This window comes from Capra hircus, assembly GCF_001704415.2.
Source record: "Capra hircus breed San Clemente chromosome X unlocalized genomic scaffold, ASM170441v1, whole genome shotgun sequence".
NCBI lineage: Eukaryota > Metazoa > Chordata > Mammalia > Artiodactyla > Bovidae > Capra > Capra hircus.
The window spans coordinates 2,536,452-2,556,369 of NW_017189517.1; the positions used below are offsets into that span (position 1 = coordinate 2,536,452).

The 19,918-nt window shown below is 39.7% G+C and overlaps 1 pseudogene; it reads right to left on the reverse strand.

Annotated features, from left to right (window-relative positions):
• Positions 1 to 16,426: 16,426 nt before the first annotated feature.
• Positions 16,427 to 16,756, reverse strand: LOC102186670 (annotated as a pseudogene).
• Between the last annotated feature and the right edge of the window lie 3,162 nt (positions 16,757 to 19,918).

Below are 19,918 nucleotides of genomic sequence, written 5' to 3' on the forward strand. Positions count from 1 at the left end.
GTAATGTCTTTGCCTGTCATTTAAGTTTCTGCCACTTTCAAGCCCCTTCACCTTTGATCACTCAGACACTCAAACCTTTAATATCCAGATAGTTAACATGTCATAGCTTATATGTTGTCTTAATTCCATCTTGACCATTTTTAGATGCTAATTTTTAATTTTAATCTGTTCTAGTATTAATAAGTCTAAAATGTACTCTGTTTTATTAGATTGTACTGAGCATTATCATTTCTTGATGTTCTATGGATACTGTTCAATTGAAATTGTTAATTTAATAACTATGTTTTCTACCAAAAAATGTTATTATAAAAATCTTCACAGTTTTCTGAATAAAGCTGAAAATATATTTCTGTCCTAGGATCAAATGCAGGATGCCACACTGTATTTACTTGCATAGTTCCTCAGTTCCCTCCAATCTATGACAGTTTCTCACCTTTCCTTGTTTTTCATAACCTTGTTACTTTTGAAGACCATTGGTCAATTATTTTGTACAAGGTCCCTCAATCTGGCTTTGTCTGATGCTTTCTTGAGATTACATTGGGATAATATGTTAAGGGGAAGAATACCGCAGAAGCAAAGTGTCCCTCTCAGCATATCAAAGGATACAGGAAATGAATTTACCAGTGGTGATGCTAACCTTGGCCACTTGGTCAAAGTGATGTCTTCTAGGTTTTATACTGTGAAGGTACTCTTCAGAGTAACATAAATACTCACTACGTATACACATACTGTTTCAATTCATAGTATTTCTAATATAAACAAGTCACTAAGTCTCACCCATATTTAAGTGGAGGATAATTAAATTCTGTCTCCTAGAGGGAAGAATACCAGATAACTTAGGGATGTTTCTTAACCACAGGAAGTTATAATATTTGAGAGAGATGCAAATATCCCATTTCTCCTTAAAGTTTCGTTCACTAATTTTGGCATTTATCAGTGAATTTCACCTAAAAGCATTCTGCTACTCTAAGGTGACTTTTCTTTTACCTGCATTCCTTCTATGTTTATTAATTGAAATTCATCTGTAAGAAAGGGTTGCCCTTTCCTCCCCCATTATTCAATTATGTATTTATACCAGTATGGGCTCACTTATTCTTTAAGTTAAAATACAATACTATCATTATTTAGTTTGTTTCTCAAACTTCAGTTACTGGGAACTCTTTCAGGTTGGGCCCTGTATCCTTTTGACATGGCCCTATCCCTTCTGGGGCTTTTAAAGTGTTTTTTGGCACCACAATATACTCCAGGGTCACCTTGTATTTTCCATGCCCCAGTCTTAGAAACACCCATTTCTTCAAAGAGACTTGGTTACTTTTACTGAAGGATGGTGTATAGAACACTATCTATGCCTAACTGTGCTTGTTGCTAGTGGGATATTATTGCTTCTAGCGGACAGAGCTAGGAAATCTGAGCATACACACCCATATCTATATTTTATTCTATATCTGTGTATGTATGAACATAAACATGAGTTTGCACTAATATCTCTTACTCTAATTCAGCACTATGGGGTTCATTTTATCATTACTCCTCTGTGGTGGTCAGAATAATGCCACCCCCCTCCAAAAATGGACACATTCAAATCCCTGAAGCCTGTGAATGTTTCCTTATACAACATAGGAACATTAGATTGCATATGGAATGTAGATTTCTAATCAACTGATCTTAAAACACAAATATTCTTCTAGGTTATCTGGATGGTTCCAATATAAGCAAGAGTCCTTAAAAGTGGAAGAGAGGCCAAAGTGGGAGTTAGAAGCAGATGTGACTGTGTAAGAAAGACAGAGATGCAACATTGCTAGATTTGAATATTGAGGAAAGGCTCCATGAACCAAGGAATGTGAGTGGCCTCAAGAAGCAGGAAAAGGCAAGGGAATAGACATCTCCTATAGTCACCAGACTCCTTCATTTTAGCCCATTGAGACCCAGGTCAGGATGCCAGTTTATCAAATGGTAATATGATGTGAAGAACCAAATCATTGGAAAACACCCTGATGCTGGGAAAGATTGAGGGCAGGAGGAGAAGGGGACAACAGAGGAGGAGATGGTTGCATGGCATCACCGACTCTATGGACGTGAGTTTGAGCAAGCTCCGGGAGGTGGTGAAGAAAGGGGAAGCCTGGCGTGCTGCACTGCATGGGGTCGCCAAGAGTCAGATATGACTTAGCAACTGAACAACAACAACATTAAGGTTGTGGCAATTTGTCGTGGCAGTGATAAACCAATTCACTTTCAGCGCTTATTTGTAACTTCTTTCTTTGGTAGAGAAATCTGACTGTCATTATCTATAATCCACTTGCTAATTTTTTTCTGCCCTATTACAGTTGAAATGTAGGTTCAGAATTACAGATTCATACCCTCATAAGAAACATATGTACCAATAAGAGTACAGTGTGTACAGGTCCATTTTTTATTATCTTTAAAACAGTATCTAGACAAACCAGTTTTGTAAAATAAGTCTGTTTCTTTTCTCTCAAATTTCTTTAGTTAAATTGTACCACATTTGTAACAGAGTTAGATTCATTTACCGTAGTCTTCATTCTATCATGGTTTCCCCAGACATGCTGGTTGATTTTTTTTTAATCTGCATACAATAAGACACTCTCCATGGGGGGCAGTTGTATGGGTTTTGACAAAGCATAATCATGCATCCACAATTATAGTACCACACAAAATTTTTCTATCACCCTGAAAATATCTCTATTACCTTGCATGGCCTCATTGCAGTCAACTCTTTACCCTCTCCCAGCTCCAGAGACCACAGATCTCTTTTCTGTCCCTATACCTTTTTCCAGACCATCATATAAATGGATTCACATACTGTGTAGCTCTTATGATCATGTGGCTTTCACCTAGCAAAATGTATTTAAGATGTATCCATGCTGTGCCGTGCTAAGTCGCTTCAATTGTGTCCGACTCTGCTGCCCTAAGGACTGTAGCCCACCAGGCTCCTCTGTCTCTGGGATTCTCCAGGCAAGGACACTGGAGTCAGTTGCCATATCCTTCCCCAGGGGATCTTCCCGAATCCCTGTCTCTTACCTTTCCCACTTTGGCAGGCAGATTCTTTACCACTCGTGACAGCTGGGAAGCCCTGAGATTCATCTATACCTTTTGAATGCTGAATAATATTTCATGCTACCCTAGTTTATCTATTCATTTTTTTGAAAGACATCTATATTGTTTCCAATATAGGGAAATAATAAATAAGGCACTTTAAAACTTCATGTATATCTTTTTATGTGAATATGTTTTCAATTTACTTGGGTAAATATTGAAGAGAGATTATGGATCATATGGTGTGTTTATGTTTGACTTCATAAGAAACTGAAAAACTGTTTCAATAAAATGTACAACTTTTGTCCATTTTTAATTTGTTTCTTGTCCACTCATTATTGAGTTGTAGAATTTTTTAAATATAACCTGTTATATGTGTATATAACAAACACTACACGAGCACATATATACATTTACATATACTATATATAATATTTTCTCCCAATTCATTACTTTTTCACTCTTAAAAATTCTTTTGATGAGCAGCAATTTAATATTTTGATAGAATCTATATTGTCAGTTTTCTATTGTTATTGTTTTCTGTTACCTGTATAAAAAATTCTTGCCTATGTAGGGTAAGTCCCCTACACATGAACAAGTTCCATTCTGAGAGTGTGTTCATAAGTCCAGTTTGTTCAAAGTCCAACAAAGTTAGCCTAGGTACCCAACTGACACAATTGACATCATAGGATTGTAATGTAATTGGTTTCTAATACTTTTTATACAAATAATATGTACATAAAAAACAAACAGAAAATAAATAAATAATTTTCAGTATAATACCTTAAAAAGCACAGTAGTACAGTTACAACAGCTGGTGTACAGGGGCTGTCACGCACATTCATATTTTTGAAAGTTTGCAAATTGAAGCTTCATATGTAGGGGACTTGTTGTATTTTGAACAAAAATATTTTCTTATATTTTCTTCTCAAAGCTGTATGGTTTTACCTTAACAATTAGGCCTATGATCTATCTAGAAATGACTTTTGCGTATGTTATGACAAAAAGTTTGTTTTTACACTTGGAATTTTTGTATGTGCTATCAAAAAATTTGAGATTTCTTTTTTATTTTTTTTCCCACATGGGTATTTATCTATCTGAGCAGCATTTGTTAAAAAGCAACACAAAACAAAAGTACTTCCTTTCCCCACTGGATTGGTTGGTCACTTTTGTCAAAAATCTCATGACCATATAAGTTTGGGTCTGTTTCTATATGTTCTATTTGGAGGATTTATCTGTCATCCCTAAGATGAATGTCACACTGTCTTGATTAGCTCATTTCAGGTCAGTCACTCAGTCGTGTCCGACTCTGCAACCCCATAAACCACAGCACGCCTGGCCTCCCTGTCTATCACCAACTCCCGGAGTTTACCCAAACCTATGTCCATTGAGTCGGTGATGCCATCCAACCATCTGTTGTCCCTCTCTCCTCCTACCTTCAATCTTTCCAAGCATCAGGGTCTTTTCGAATGAGTCAGCTCTTTGCATCAGGTGGCCAAACTATTGGAGTTTCAGCTTCAACATCAGTCCTTCCAGTGGACACCCAGGACTGATCTCCTTTAGGATGGATCCCCTTGCAGTCCAAGGGACTCTGAAGAGTCTTCTCCAACACCACAGTTCAAAAGCATCAATTCTTCTGCACTCAGCTTTCTTTACAGTCCAACTCTCGCATACATACATGACTACTAGAAAAATCATACCTGTGACTAGATGGACCTTTGTCAGTGAAGTAATGTCTCTGCTTTTTAATATGCTGTCTAGATTGGTCATAGCTTTTCTTCCAAGGAGCAAGCATCTTTTAATTTCATGGCTGCAGTCACCATCTGCAGTGATTTTGGAGCCCAAGGAAATAAAGACTGTCACTGTTTCCATTCTTTTCCCATCTATTTGCCATGAAGTGATGGGACTGGATGTCATGATCTTTACTTTCTGAATGTTAAGTTTTAAGCCAGCTTTTTCTCTCTCCTTTTTCATTTTCATCAAGAGGCTCTTTAGTTCCTCTTCATTTTCTGCCATAAGGGTGGTGTCATCTGCATATCTGAGGTTATTGATATTTCTCCCAGCAATCTTGATTACAGCTTGTGCTTCATCCAGCCCGGCATTTTGCATGATGTACTCCGCATATAAGTTAAATAAGCAAGGTGACAATATACAGCCTTGACGTACTCCTTTTCCAACCTGGAAAGAATCCATTCCATGTCCAGTTCTAACTGTTGCTTCTTGACCTGCATACAGATTTCTCAGGAGGCAGGTAAGGTGGTCTGATATTCCAATCTCTTTAAGAATTTTCCACAGTTTTTTGTGATCCACACAGTCAAAGGCTTTAGCATAGTCAATAAAGCAGTAGTAGATGTTTTTCTGGAACTCTCTTGCTTTTCCTATGTCCAGCGTATGTTGGCAATTTGATCTTTGGTTCCTCTGCCATTTCTAAATCCAGCTTGAACATCTAAAGTTCTCGATTCACGTACTATTGAAGCCTGGCTTGGAGAATTTTGAGCATTACTTTGCTAGTGTGTAAGATGAGTGCAATTATGTCGTAATTTGAATGTTCTTTGGCATTGCGTTTCTTTGGGATTGGAATGAAAACTGACCTTTTCCAGTCCTGTGGCCACTGCTGAGTTTTCCAAATTTGCTGGCATATTGAGTGCAACACTTTAATAGCATCATCTTTTAAGATTTGAAATAGCTCCACTGGAATTCCATCACCTCCACTAGCTTTGTTCGTAGTGATGCTTCCTAAGGAACACTTGACTTCACGTTCCAGGATGTCTGGCCCTAGGTGAGTGATCACACCATCGTGGTTTTCTGGGTCATTAAGATCTTTTTTGTATAGTTCTTCTGTGTGTTCTTGCCACCTTTTCTTAATATCTTCTGCTTCTGTTAGTTCCATACCATTTATTGAGCACATCTTTGCATGAAATGTTCTCTTGGTATCTCTAATCTTCTTGAAGAGATCCCTAGTCTTTCCCATTCTATTGTTTTCCTCTTTCTTTGCATTGGTCACTGAGGAAGGTTTTCTTATCTCTCCTTGCTATTCTTTGGAACTCTCCATTCAGATGGGTGTAACTTTCCTTTTCTCCTTTGCCTTTTGCTTTTTTCTTTTCTTAGCTATTTGTAAGACCTCATCAGACAACCATTTTGCTTTTTTGCATTTATTTTTCCTGGAGATGGTTTTGATCATGGCCTCTGTACAATGTCACAAACCTCTGTCCATAGTTCTTCATGCATTCTATCAGATCTAATCCATTGAATCTATTTATCACTTCCACTGTATAATTGTAAGGGATTTGATTTAGGCCATACCTGAGTGGTTTAGTGGTTTTCCCTACTTTTTTCAGTTTAAGTCTGAGTTTGGTAATAAGGAATTTATGATCTGAGCTAGTCAGCTTTTGGTCTTGTTTTTGCTGGCTGTTTAGAGCGTCTCCATCTTTGGCTGCAAAGAATATAATCAATCTGATTTTGATATTGACCATCTGGTGATGTCTATGTGTAGAGTCATCTCTTGTATTGTTTGAAAAGGGTGTTTTCAATGACCAGTGAATTCATTTGGCAAGTCTCTGTTAGCCTTTGCCCTGCCTCATTGTTATGACCTTTTAAATCTTCAGTAAGTTTTGTTACCTTAATGACTATTATGTTTGATATTAATAGAGTTGTACCAACATTTTGTGGTTTGCATTTTCCTGCTATCTGTTTAACCATCCTATTGATTTCTACATTTCTGTATTGGCATTTTTTTCATTTTATTCTTAAAAAATTATTTTTAAATCGGAGAATAATTGCTTTATAATGCTGGGTTAGTTTTTGCTGTACCACAAAGTGAGTCAACTATATGCTTGCATAAATTGCCCCCCTCTTGGACCTCCCTCCACCCCTATCCCATCCCTCTAGGTCATCACAGAGCACTGGGCTGGGCTTCCTGTGTCATATAGCAGCTTCCCACTAGCTATTCCAGTCATGGTCGTGTATATATGTCAGTGTTACTCAATTCATCCCTCTCCTTCTCCCCTCCCTGTGTCCACAAGCCTGTTGTCTACATCTGTGACTCTATTCCTGCCCTGCAAACAGGTTTATCAGTGTCATTTCTCTAGACTCCATGTATATGCGTTAATATACGATATTTGTTTTCTCTTTCTGACTTACTTCACTCTGCATGACAGACATCAGGTTCATCCACATCACTACAAATGACCTACTTTCATCCCTTTCTATGGCTGAGTAATATTCCACTGCATTTATGGACCACATCTTCTTTATCCATTCATCTGTCTAACCAAATAGAGGATTCCAATAAAGAGAAATTATAAAAAAATAAGCTGGACATAAATTCTGGAGCTGAAAAATATAACTAAAATGAAAAGTTTGCTAGAGAGTTCAAAATATATTTGAGCTGGTAGAAGAAAGAATTAGTGAAATTAAAAATAGACCAATTGAAATAGGAGGGACAGGTTCTCTAAAGAAAGCAAGTTGAGAGAAGAATGATAAAATAGGTGTAGGTATAGATTAGTTCAGATTAAGGAAGATGAGGGAGTTTTTGTCCGATGGATTCTGTTCTTTTTGGATAGTAGAGATAAGGATGAATAAGTGGGGCACAGGGCAGTTTTAGAGAAGTGAAACTATTATATATATATATAATGGTAGACATATAACATTATGCATATATCAAAATCCATAGAACTATACATTATAAAGGGTGAATCCTAACAAAACTGTGGATTTTAGTTAATAATAATATATTAACATGATTCATCCATTGTAACAACTGTATTACACAAATGCATAATGTTAATAATAGGAGAAATTGAGTGTGAATGGGATGGAGGGAGGAGAGAGGGGAAGTCTCTACTTTCTGACAATTACTCTATAAACTAAAAATTTTTTCTAAAAACTTTAAAAGAATTTAGCCTATTAAAAGTAATAAAATATAAAGGAAAATACGGGTGTTGCTAATCTAAAAATTTTCCTGTTTCGGAATAATAACAATAGAAATTTTCAAAAACTAAAAGAACTTATCCATTTGACTATACAAAATGAAAGTGAATTATATTGTGGTGGGAAATAAGTCTCTAATTATTATTATGATGATGACTCAAAAACAGGAGCCATAAGGAAAAGAGTTCTAGATTTGAGTAAATAAAAAAATTAAGCTTATGGACATGAAAAATTGCTGCAATTAATATTGAGTCAAACTACAAAAACTATTTGCAATAATCCTAACAAAGAGCTAGTAGTACAATGTATAAGAGTTCTTTGAAATCCATAACAAAATCATTTACTTCTTCCAATTAGACCAGAGATAGTAATATAAAATTCACAGAATAAGAAACACAAATGTCTAATAAATGTGTCAAAATGTTTAACATGACTGGAAATCAAAGCCATACAAAGTTAAACATTGATGAGTAACGTTTTCTTGTTAAATTGGTAACAAAGAAGGTGCAATACTCCATGTTGGTTTAGCCAACATGAAATTATTAAATTATGAGCACTTTGATACGCTAGTTGTGTGTATTATTCATATACCTTTGAAAGGGAATTTGATAGTAGTATCTACTTAGCGTTTTAACAAGTTTAGATCCTATAGAATATAATGCCATTAAAAGAAATTTAAAAAAATACTTGAATGATCTACATAAAAAAGTTAACATTCTTAAGTGATGGTATTGTTGGTGGGTTTTCCCATTTTCTGTATTTTCTAAGTTTCCTCATAATAAACCTCACCTTTATAATAAAAACAGACAAAGAAAAAATTTAATCCATCTCTCAGTGGGAAGGAAAAGCTGTCTGGTCATTTCATGAAAAGATCATGATATTGTGAACATAAAATTGCCCTAAAAAATAAATTCCTTTAAGAAAAACAGAAGATAAAAAGATAATATTGTATATATAATGTTATCTGCTCATTAGCAGTTTCCCCTGTCATAGTAAATAATTTTTAAACATCCAAAAAGACAGCTAGTGATAGGTAAAGGTCATAAAAAGATAAATTCTTCTTTCTGAATTGATAATAAGGGGAGAGATAGCTAGAGCTAAAGCAACATTGTTATTTTAAGAGAGTAAAAGTCATAGCATTAAATACAAGGAGATAAAGATTGTTACATGATAAGAACTAGGTTATCATCTCAACCAGTATAGAGTTCCCAAGGGAATTTTTTTGCTGGATGTGTCTCTCTGGTGCACTATGTTGCATTTAATATGGAACTGGTGTGAAATAAGCACCTTGTTTGAAGGTAGGGATAGGAACTGTAACATTTTATTCTCTGTATTTTCAACTTTTACAATAAAAAATGCATATACAACTACTATCTTTTGCTTGAGACATTAGAAAAAAACCACTAAACCATGCTTGGGCTTCATATTTATAAGGATTAAATGAATACAAAAGCCCAGTACAATTCTTATTCTATGTCTTGGTCTGCTCAGGCCTCTGTAACAAAATACCATAAACTAGTTGTCTTAAACGACAGAAATTTATTTTCTCACAGATCTGGAGACTAGAAGCTTCAGATCAAGGTGCCAGTATAGGAGGTTTCTGGTGCAAACTGTCTTCCTATATTGTGGACATCTGCCTTCTTGCTGTATGTCCTTAAATGGGAGAAAGAGAGAGAGACAGTGAGAGACAGGGACAAGAGAGGGAGGGAGGGGGAGAAAGAGAGAGAGATCCTCTAGTTGCCTTCTGTTGGAGAAGGAAATGGCACCCCACTCAAGTATTCTTGCCTGGAGAATCCCATAGACGGAGGAGCCTGGTGGGCTACAGTCCACGGGGTCGCAAAGAGTAGGACATGACTGAGCGACTTCACTTTCACTTTCACTTTCATAACGGCACTAACCCCATCATGAAGACCCTACAATCATGACATTTGGCAACTTACTTTCCAAAGGTCTCATCTCCAAATACCATCACACTGAGGTTTTGTTGGTGGGGTAGGGACACAACTCAATCCATAGCATTCAGGAATACAAAAATCACAAAAAGACTAAAGAACTGGTTTGTCATTTGGCATTTATTCCTCGTTTTAGTATTTCTCATTTCGACCCCATTATAGAGTATGGATCACTGATTTATTGTTTTCCTCACAGGCGTCCCAGAGAAAATAGCCTTGTATTTCCTGTGAGATGTTTCCAGAGGCCTCATCTTTCTCTTATGCATCTTTACTTTCAAAATGATCTTTGCCTAAGACATGAAATAAGTTTTTGGATTTATGAATTCCAATTTGAGCAAGAAAAAGTTACAGGACCAAGAAGAAGAAAACCACAGTGATGACTGTTCTTCTGGCTCCTCTTTCCATCACTTTACTCACACCTATCCAGTGTGAGTAGGAACACTTATCCCAGTTCCATGGAACTGGAATTCCAGTTGAGCTATTTCAAATCTTAAAAGATGATGTTGTTAAAGTGCTGCACTCAATATGCCAGCAAATTTGGAAACTCAGCAGTGGCCACAGGACTTGAAAAGATCAGTTTTCTTTCCAATCCCGAAAAAGGCAATGCCAAAGAATGTTCAAACTACTGCACAACTGCACTCATCCCACAAGCTGGCAAAGTAATGCTCAAAATTCTCCAAGCCAGGCTTCAATAGTACACGAACCATGAACTTCCAAATGTTCAAGCTGGATTTAGAAATGGCAGAGGAAGCAAGGATCAAAATGCCAACATACGCTGGATCATAAGAAAAGCAAGAGAGTTCCAGAAAAGCATCTACTTTTGTTTTATTAACTATGCCAAAGGTTTTGACTGGGTGGATCACACAAATCTGTGGAAAATTCTTAAAGAGATGGGAATATCAGACAACCTTACCTGCCTCCTGAGAAATCTGTATGCAGGTCAAGAAATGACAGTTAGAACTGGACATGAAACAAGAGACTGGTTCCAAATCAGGAAAGGAGTACGTCAAGGCTGTATATTGTCACCCTGCTTATTTAACTTATATGCAGAGTACATCATGCAAAATGACAGGCTGGATGAAGCACAAGCTGGAATCAAGATTGTCAGGAAAAATGTCAACAACCTCAGATATGCAGATGATATCACTCTAATAACAGAAAGTAAAGACGAACTAAAGAGCCTCTTGATGAAAGTGAAAGAGGAGAGCGAAAAAGTTGGCTTAAAACTCAACATTCAGAAAACTATCCTCATTTTTATCAAATTCTCTTTTTCTCTTCAGCTAGATGATTTCCACTACTATGACTTCCAGCTCACAGATCTGTTCCTCTGTATCATCTACTCTTCTGTTGATTCCTTTGACAGTATTTTTACATTTCAGTTATGGAATTTTTCATCTTTATTTGGTTCTGTTTATAGTTTTATACTCTTTGTTAAAATTCTCACTATATTCATCAATTCTTCTCCCAAATTCATTGAGTGTCTTTGTGATCATTACCTTGAACTCTTTACTGGGTAGAGTTTTTGTCTTGTTCTTCATGTGGAACATATTTATCTTTTCTTCAATTTGCCAGCTCTCTGTGATTTTTTCTATGTACTAAATAAGTCAGTTACATTTCCTGATTCTGGAGAAGTGGTCTCATATAGGAGACACTTTATGGACCACAGCAGCGCACTACTGGTCATCAGAGCTATGTGGTATAGAGGTGTCCCCTATGTGTACTTCATAGGCCCCTCTGCTGTGGCAAGGCAGATTACTGTGGACGTAATTGGAGGCTGGGCTGGCCTGGGTTTCGTTGCAGCAAAGCTATGTTGTCTTCAGTAGCTGCTAGCCCACTGATCAGTGGACCACATCTTGGGAAGCTGGGAACAAGGCATACCGGATTCCAATGCCTTTCAAAAGAAGCTTCACTGAAAGTACTTACATGTATGATTCTATTATTTGAAGTTCTAAAACAAGTAAAACCAATATGCGGTGAAAAACATAAAAACAGTGGCTGCCCCTAGGGCATGAGGATGAGGCTATTTGTGAAGAGGCCTGAGGAACCTTTTCATATGAATCAGTCAGCCAACTCCTGGATATTTACCCTAGAGAAATGAAAATTTATGTTCATATAAAAACTTATCCTTGAATGTTCATATCTGCTTTATTCAAAATTGCCAAACACCTGGAAACAACCACAATGTCTTACAATAGACCAAGGGTTAAACAAACTGTGGTATATCCACACAATGGAATACTACTCAACAATAGAATATAACTGCTGATACACACAACAATCTCAATGAACCTCAAAAGCAGTACATTTAGTGACAGCAGCCAACCTCAACAGCTGACAGACTTAATGAATCCACTTACAAGACATATGCGAAAGGTAGGTTTTTTTGAGATGGAGAACAGAGCAGTGGTTGTCAAGGACTGAAAGTGAAAGTTAAGTCACTCAGTTGTGTCCGACTCTTTGCAACCCCATGGACCGTAGCCTGCCAGGCTCCTCCATCCATGGGATTCTCCAGGCAAGAGTACTGGAGTGGGTTGCCATTTCCTTCTCCAGGGGATCTTCCCGACCCATGGATCGAACCCAGGTCTCCCAGATTGTAGGCAGACACTTTACCATCTGAGCCACCAGGGAAATCCACATCAAGGATTAGGTCTGAAGAAAGAGTTTGACAACTATTAAGAGTTTAAAGTTGTGGTCCACTGGAGAAAGGAATGGCAAACCATTTCAGTATTCTTGCCTTGAGAACCCCATGAACAGTATGAAAAAGCAAAATGACAGGATACTGAAAGAGGAACTCCCCAGGTCGGTAGGTGCCCAATATGCTATTGGAGATAAGTGGAGAAATAACTTCCGAAAGAATGAAGGGATGGAGCCAAAGCAAAACCAATACCCAGTTGTGGATGTGACTCGTGACAGAAGCAAGGTCCAATGCTGTAAAGAGCAATATTGCATAGGAACCTGGAATGTTAGGTCCATGAATCAAGGCAAATTGGAAGTGGTAAAATAGGAGATGGCAAGAGTGAACGTCCACATTCTAGGAATCAGCGAACTAAAATGGAGTGGAATGGGTGAATTTAACTCAGATGACCATTATATCTACTACTGTGGGCAGGAATCCCTTAGAAGAAATGGAGTAGCCATCATGGTCAACAAAAGAATCCAAAATGCAGTACTTGGATGCAATCTCAAAAACGAAAGAATGATCTCTGTTCATTTCCAAGGCAAACCATTCAATATCACAGTAATCCAAGTATATGCCCCAACCAGTAATGCTGAAGAAGCTGAAGTTGAACGGTTCTATGAAGACCTACCAGACCTTTTAGAATTAACACCCAAAAAAGATGTCCTTTTCATTCTAGGGGACTGGAATGAAAAAGTAGGAAGTCAAGAAACACCTGGAGTAACAGGCAAATTTGGCCTTGGAGTACAGAATGAAGCAGGGCAAAGGCTAATTGAGTTTTGCCAAGAGAATGCACTGGTCATAGCAAACACCCTCTTCCAACAACACAAGAGAAGACTCTACACATGGACATCACCAGATGGTCAACACCGAAATCAGATTGATTATATTCTTTGCAGCCAAAGATGGAGAAGCTCTATACAGTCAGCAAAAACAAGACCTGGAGCTGACTGTGGATCAGATCATGAACTCCTTATTACCAAATTCAGACTTAAATTGAAGAAAGTAGGGAAAACCTACTTTAGGTCAGGTATGACCTAAATCAAATCCCTTATGATTATACAGTGGAAGTGAGAAATAGATTTAAGGGCCTAGATCTGATAGATACAGTGCCTGATGAACTATGGATGGAGGTTCATAACATTGTACAGGAGACAGGGATCAAGACCATACCCATGGAAAAGAAATGCAAAAAAGCAAAATGGCTGTCTGGGGAGGCCTTACAAATAGCTGTGAAAAGAAGAGAGGCGAAAAGCAAAGGAGAAAAGGAAAGATATAAGCATCTGAATGCAGAGTTCCAGAGAATAGCAAGGAGAGATAAGAAAGCCTGCCTCGGCGATCAATGCAAAGAAACAGAGGAAAACAACAGAATGGGAAAGACTAGAGATCTCTTCATGAAAATTAGAGATACCAAAGGAACATTTCATGCAAAGATGGGCTTGATTAAGGACAGAAATAGTATGGACCTAACAGAAGCAGAAGATATTAAGAAGAGGTGGCAAAAATACACAGAAGAACTGTACAGAAAAGATCTTCATGACCAAGATAATCACGATGGTGTGATCACTCACCTAGAGCCAGACATCCTGGAATGTGAAGTTAAGTGGGCCTTAGAAAGCATCACCACAAACAAAGCTAGTGGAGGTGATGGAATTCCAGCTGAGATATTTCAAATCCTAAAAAATGAAAGTGCTGCACTCAATATGCCAGAAAATTTGGAAAACTCAGCAGTGACCACAGGACTGGAAAAGGTCAGTTTTCATTCCAATCCCAAAGAAAGGCAATGCCAAAGAATGCTCAAACTCCTGCACAGTTGCACTCATCTCACATGCTAGTAAAGTAATGCTCAAAATTCCCCAAGCCAGGCTTCAGCAATACGTGAACCGTGAACTTCCAAATGTTCAAGCTGGTTTTCGAAAAGGCAGAGGAACCAGAGATCAAATTGCTAACATCTGCTGGATCATGGAAAAAGCAAGAGAGTTCCAGAAAAACATCTCTTTCTGCTTTATTGACTATGCCAAAGCCTTTGACTGTGTGGATCACAATAAACTGGAAAATTCTGAAAGAGATGGGACTATCAGACCACCTGACCCCTCTTGAGAAAACTATATGCAGGTCAGGAAGCAACAGTTAGAACTGGACATGGAACAACAGACTGGTTCCAAATAGGAAAAGCAGTATGTCAAGGCTGTATATTGTCACCCTGCTTATTTAACTTCTATGCAGAGTACATCATGAGAAACTCTGGGCTGGAAGAAGCATAAGCTGGAATCATGATTGCCGGGAAAAATATCAATAACCTCAGATATGCAGATGACACCACCCTTATGGCAGAAAGTGAAGAGGAACTAAAAAGGCTCTTGATGAGAGTGAAAGAGGAAAGTGAAAAAGTTGGCTTAAAGCTCAACATTCAGAACTACCCTTACTATTTAGTAAATTCTTATTTTAGCACAACTATACTTTTATATGGGCTTCCTGGTGGCTCAGTGGTAAAGAATCCCTCTGCCAATGCAAGAGAAACAGGTTCAATCCGTGGGTGGGGAAGGAAATGACAACCTGTTGCAGTATTCTAGCCTGTGAAATTTAATGGACAGAGAAGACTGGCAGGCTACAGTCCATGGGGTTGCAAAGAGACATGACTGAGCAACTAAACAGCATGTTTTTGCATATTTTAAAAATATCTTTTATGTTGTATATTATATATGTATCTCATATATGTTTCTAATTCTTCTAACCATTATTCTGAAATGGTGGGCAGATATTTTGTTCTCATTATTTAGAATGAAGAAATAAAAGGTCAGTAAAAGGCTAGTACCCTATCAGGGAAGCAGCAATAGGTATAAAGTTTCTTACTAATCAAATCCAATCTACCTAAGGCATAAAGAAAGAGCATTAATTTTAAAACGTGGGTCTCACACATGTTTACTACTCCAGCTTTCTAGGCTAAAGGTCCATTTCCACGGTGATATGCAAATTAAGTCGCCGGAGGCGGAGCCTGGCCCCGCAAACGTCACATATGCAAATTGAGGGCAGTGTCATGGCCCGCCGTTGCTAGGTGATTTTTTTTATGTAGGTTGCCAAGCAGGGCATCTCCTGGCATCTCTAAAGGAATGTGACTAAAAAGTTAACTCAACCCCACATGACCCTGATTCTGACTTTCCATACGTGCTGGTTGTGTCCCACCCACCCCAGTCCCCAACCCACCACAGTCTTACTGTCTAGGCCCCTGCCCCCAGGGGAATTCATGTCAAGCACACTGTCCACCCACCCCTGCATCCCGTGCCATGGCTTTGTCCGTCACCTTGCCATCTTTACCCTATTACAATACCGCCCGCACGGTCCTGAGCGTCACCACCAGGACCCGGTCCCTCTGCAGACTTGGCCTGGCTCCCACTTGCTCAGAGCCAATGGGGGAGCCTTCCGTTCCCTCGCCTCCCCCGAGACCCCACTCCACCCCCACCTCTGCTGCAGCCAGCCTCTCCCACCCAAGGCCACACCATGCACTATCACCATGAGCGACTTTTCCTCTCTGCCTGCCATCCCCGACTCCGCCCACACCAGCAACACTCCCCCTCTGCTCCAATCAGACCGCCGACCTCCATCCCTCAAACAAAACGTGTCCCACCACCACCTTCCAGACCAAGTGACTGAAGCACACAAGGATGTCTTGAAACACTTTATTGATTTGACATTACTGGGCCCAAAGCACCGGCCTATGCAATCGGTCGGTGAGCAAGACTGGCACCGGACAGCCAGAGGAGGCCTGTCCGGGGGCCAGGGAATGGCCATTAGGGACCCAGGTGTAGTTGGGCAGCTAGTGTGGACCCAGGGCCACCAGGGAGATGGTTGTCATCCCAAAAAAGCTGCTGAGCAGAGCATTGTTGTGTATCGCCATGTCCACCAACTTGGGGGTGATGTGCTTCTGACCGTTATTCTGGGCCTCATCGCCTGCCAGCTCCAGGACCTTGGACGTCAGGTCCTAAATGATCGCTGCTAGGAAGACTGGTGCAGACGAGCTCAGGCGTTAGGCGTAGCAGCCTTTGCGCAGGAGATGCTCCATGTGGCTCACAGAGAAGGACAGCTCAGCTCGGGCGGTGCGGGAGCGGATACCAGACGACCTCTGATGGCACCTTTTCTCCGGCATGCTGGCTGTTGAGCCCACTTTCTCCAAGGCCTTGCTCTTCTTTGCGGTGGGATAAGGTGCAGTGAGATAAGATACAGTGAGATGAGATACAGTGAGATGAACCAGTTGGTTCCAACCTCTCAAGACAACTGCTACTCTCAGATCTCTACTCTGTATCACCGCTGGCCGGTGCTTCATTGGTCGGGACGCATGCTCTGTGACACCTAGACCCTGCGAGGTCATTCCTTTCTCGTGCTCCCCACCCTTCCCCCAACCCCCACAGGGCTGGGCCTGCAAAGAAATGATGCTGGCAGAATCCTGCTCACCCTGCCCACTGGACCCTCTCTTTGTCAAAACCCTCCTTTTCCACTGCATGGGATCTTTGTGCAGAAAAGGCAGCAGACCACCCAGTGGCACCAAGTATACACTGGTGGTGCTGGGCCACCATCATGACTGTATCTAGTTCCAAAATGTTGGCACCACTGCAGAGAGAAACCCCTGTACCTGGCCAGGCAATCATTCCCCACTGCCCCCTCCTGCAATTTCCCCTACCCTACCCCACCCCATAGTCCTCAGGCAACCACTCATCAGCTTCCTGTCCACAGCCCTTTGCCTTTCTGGAGACTTCCTAGAGATAGAGGCATACAATAAATATGTGGCCTTCTGTCACTGAGCATAGAGTTCATGCACATATGAATGAATCAGTAGCATGAATCAGTACTTCTTTCCATTTCCTGGTTGAATAGTATTCCACTGCCTGGCTAGACTACACATGTTTTGTATCCACTAGGCAGTGGATGGACATTTGGGTGACTTCTCCTTTGTCCATACTGGGAATAGCACTGTGATGGACATTCCTGTACAGGTTTCTGTTTTCCACTCTTTGGGATTTATGTCCATGAATAGATTTATGGGTTTATTTCCATACTGTTAATTCTATTTCACTGATCTATGTGTCTATCCTTATGCTAGTACCACACAGTTTTGTTAACTGTAGCTTTGGAGTAAGTTTTGAAATCCAGAAGTAGGTGTCCATCATGCCTCGGTACACTTTACTGAAATATATACTGTTAGTCTGTTTCCCTGCCTTCCTGAAAGGGACCTAGAGTTTTTTAGTCAGTTTGATTTTGAATTAGGAGAATACCTTTTGGTGACTATTGGACACTGGCTCTGATCTCACACTAATTCCAAGATGCCCAAGTGTCATTATGGTCCATCAGTCATAGTAGGAGCTTATGGAGGTCAAGGGATCAGTAAAATTTCAGCTCAGGCTCATCTCCATTGGGGTCAGTGTGTACCCAAACCAATCCCATGCTTATCTACACAGTTCTGGAATGCAAAATTAAGATAGACATATTCAGCAATTGGCAGACTCCACAACAGACCTGCAGAGTGAGGGTTATTTTGGTAGGGATGGCCAAATGAAAGCAATTAGAATTGCCTCTATCTAGAAATATAGTAAACCAAAAGCTTTGCACATACCTGAGTGGATTTCAGAGATTTGCAGCACCATTAAGGACTACAAACATGCAGGAGTGATGATATACTCCATACTCCCATTAAAGTAGCCTATTTGGCCTGTGCAGAAAACAGATGGTCTTGGAGAATGACAGTGTATTTTCATTAGCTTGACCAGGTGGTGATTTCAATTTCAGGTGCTGTACCAATGTAGTTTCATTGCTTGAGCAAATTGACATCCCCAGTGCTGCTTGCCCCCTTCATGGATCACAGCCTTGTTGTGGTGAAGGTGCTTGCATAACTCAGTGAAGCTATGAGCCATGCCATGCAGGGCCACTGAAGACAGATGGATCTTAGTGGAGAGTTCTGACAAACTGTGGTCCGCTGGAGGAGGAAAATGGCAACACACTCTCGTATTCTTGCCTCTAGAACTCCATGGGCAATAGGAAAAGGTAAAAAGATATGACGCCAGAAAATGAGTTCCCCAGGTTGGAATTTGTCCAATATGTTACTGGTGAAGAGTGGAGGGCAATGACTAATAGTCCCAGAAAGAATGAAGTGGCTGGGCTAAAGCAGAAACGATGCTCACTTGTGGGTGTGTCTGGTGGTGAAAGTTAAGTCTGAACTGTAAAGGACAATATTGCATAGGAACCAGGAAAGTTAGGTCCTTGAATCAAGGTAAACTGGACATGATCAAGCAGGAGATGGCAAGAGTGAACATCAACATCTTAGGAATCAATGAACAAAGTGAATAATGGGAATGGGCCAATTTAATTCAGATGACCATTATATCTACTACTGTGGGCAGGAATCCCTTAGAAGAAATGGAGTAACCACCATAGTCAACAAGAGTCTGAAATGCAGTACTTAGGTGCAGTCTCAAAAATGACAGAATGATTTCAGTTTGTTTCCAAGGCAAACCATACAATATCACAGTAATCCAAGTTTATGCTCCAACCACTGATGCTGAAGAAGCTGAAGTTGACTGGTTCTCTGAAGACCTACAACACCTTCTAGAACTAACACCAAAAAATTATGTCCTTTTCATCATAGGGGATTGGAATGCAAAAGTAGGAAGTCAAGAGCCACCCAGAATAACAGGCAAATTTGACCTTGGAGTACAAGATGAGGCAGGGAAAAAAAAGGCTAAGAGAGTTTTGTCAAGAGAACATACTGGTCATAGCAAACACCCTCTTCCAACAACACAAGAGATGACTCTACACACGGACATCATCAGATGGTCAATACCAAAATCAAATTGATTGTATTTTTTGCAGGCAAAGATGCAAAAGCTCTATATAGTCAGCAAAAACAAGACCTGGAGCTGACAGGGCTCAGATCAGGAGTTTCTTATTGCAAAATTCAGGCATAAATTGAAGAATGTAGTGAAAACCAATAGGCCATTCAGGTATAACCTAAATCAAATCCCTTATGATTATACAGTGGAGGTGACAAGTAGAATAAAGGGATTAGATGTGGTAGACAGAGTGCCTGAATAACTATGGATAGATGTTCATAACATTGTACAGTAGGCATTGACCAAAACTATCTTCCCAAAATAGAAATGCAAGAAGGCAAAGTGATTGTCTTTGGAGGTTTTACAAGGCAAAGGAGGTTTACCAACAGCTGAGAAAAGAAGAGAAGCAAAAGGAAAAAGAGAAAGGGAAAGATATACCCAAATGAATGCAGAGTTCCAGAGAATAGCAAGGAGAGATAAGGAAGACT